The sequence below is a fragment of the Octopus sinensis genome, linkage group LG6 (assembly GCF_006345805.1).
Source record: "Octopus sinensis linkage group LG6, ASM634580v1, whole genome shotgun sequence".
Taxonomy (NCBI): Eukaryota; Metazoa; Mollusca; class Cephalopoda; order Octopoda; family Octopodidae; genus Octopus; species Octopus sinensis.
In genome coordinates, this window is record NC_043002.1 from 12,232,262 (window position 1) to 12,234,654 (window position 2,393).

Genomic DNA, 2,393 nt, shown 5'->3' on the forward strand with positions numbered 1-2,393 from the left:
CACAGACACACACACACACCACACACACACACGCACACACACACACACACACACACACACATTTCTTCGTATACACAGATTCACGCTCTCAATAAACCCACTCATAGAACAAGGAATTCCCGATTATCTTCATACCAATTCACTGGAATTGTTTGGTGTTAGTGGACACTGGATAGTGGTATCCAGTGCTGCAGCGGGGGTAGTGGTGGGGGCGATGGTAGTATAGGTATTGATGATAGTAGTGGTGGTAGTGCTAGTGGTAGTGATGGCGGTGGTGGTGCTGCTGGTTGTCTTGATGGTAATGATTGTAGTATTGGTGATAGTACTGGTGATGGTGGTGGAGTTGGTAGTAGCAGTGGCGTCGTTGTTATTGTGGTGGTGGTAGTGGTGATGGTATTTTTTGGCGGCGAGCTGGCAGAAACGTTGGCACGCCGGGCGAAATGCTTAGCAGTATTTCGTCTGCCGCTACGTTCTGAGTTCAAATTCCGCCGAGGTCGACTTTGCCTTTCATTCTTTCGGGGTCGATAAATTAAGTACCAGTTACGCACTGGGGTCGATGTAATCGACTTAATCCGTTTGTCTGTCCTTGTTTGTCCTCTCTGTGTTTAGCCCCTTGTGGCTAGTAAAGAAATAGGTATTTTTGTTGGTGCTGACGATGGTCGTAGTAGTCGTGGTGGTGGTGGTGGTGGTGGCGGTGGTGGTGATGCTGGTAGTGGCGCTGACGATGGTAGGGATGGTCGCGTTGGTGGAGATGGTTGTGGTAGTAGTGATACAGTGTTGCAGATGCTGTGGGGGGGGGGCATGATGATGGTCGTAACGACGGTGCGGGTGTTCTAATAGTGGTGGTGGTGGTGGTGGCTGTACGTGTGTAGCTATGGTGGTGGTGTGTTATTGTACAGTGTATGTCATAGTGTGGTAATACTGTTGTAATCTTGTGCAAGTGTTGTTGTTTAGCCACTGGTCAGTCCTGATCGAGTAATTCAATTCAATAGCCAAAAACATTCTAGCCATGACCATCCCGTATTTTTTCTATGCACATAGAAAGAAGACATGTCCAACCCACTGTATCCTTTATATCACGGTTACTACGAATCTGAGGAAGATTCAATAGCTCTTTCTAGCAGACCAAGCGACCATGTCGATGCTCCCTCGTAGGCTTGCGAATAGGAACAAGATAGTACAGGTACGTGATCAGTGGTAGCTGGTTGTATGGTAGAATAAGTGACTAATAGTATGGTGTGGAGGTTTTGGTGTGGTGGTGGTGTCGGGTGTAGAGATTGATGGGGTGTTTGTGTGGCAGTAGTTTGAGGTTTGATCATGGGGTCGTGACCGGGGTTACGTGTCATAGTCTATGGTGGTAGCAAGTGGAGGATTGTAGAAGTTAGTGTTGTAGTAGAGCGGTTGTGTGTGAATCGGATGCGTTAGTGGTATGGTGCTGTGGCATCGGTGTGTTGTGATAGCGGCGAGGTTACGGAGCGAAATAAAGAAAAAAATTATATGGGTGTTGGTCAAATGTTCAGGTTGTCTTAGTTGATTTGTAGCGTTATAATGACTACTAATGTGGCATGTTAGCAGAATTGAAAGCAAGCCGGACAACATGCTTAGAAGCATTTTGTCCGAGTTCAAATTCCGCTGACGTCTTTGAATTCATCCTTTTCTCGTTTCGGGTACGATAAAAAAAAGTACCGGTTGAGCCCTAGAGTCGATGTAATCTATTTAGTTTTCCACCTAAAATCGCTGGCCTTGTGCTAAAATATGAAACCATTGTCATAGTGACTTCAGCGGTGAGCTTGCTGAAACACTCGTCGGCTTAGCAACATTTCATCTGACACTTTACGTTCAGAGTTCAACTTTTCCTTTTATTTCTTCGGGGTCAATAAAAGGAAGAATAAGTCAACAATAGGTGTCAATGATATCGATTTGGCTCCACCTTTCCAAAAATTACTGGTGTTGTTCCAAAATCTGAAATCGTTTAAGGCAGGGAGCTGTCAAGATGGCTACCGCGACGGAAAAAAAGTAATTTGCGGTATTGCTCAATGTTCTTAGCTTTCTGGGTTTAAATTCAGTTGCAGTCAATTTTGCCTTTCATCATTTCGGGATACAGATACCAGTCGAGTATTCGGGGTCGATAAAATCAACTAACCCTCTCTTCAAAATGGCTAATATTGGTTTCAGGTTTTGGCCAAAGACCAGCAATATTTTTATTATTATTATTATTATATTATTATTATTATTATTATTATATTATTATTATTATTATTATTATTATTATTATTCAGTAGTTTTATTTTTTAAATTGTGCTTTCACTTCACTACCGAGAGCAGCTCTGTGTGCCTTGGGTAAGTGCTGTGATTTGTTGTGATGCTCTGGTTGTTATTGTATGGAAAGTATT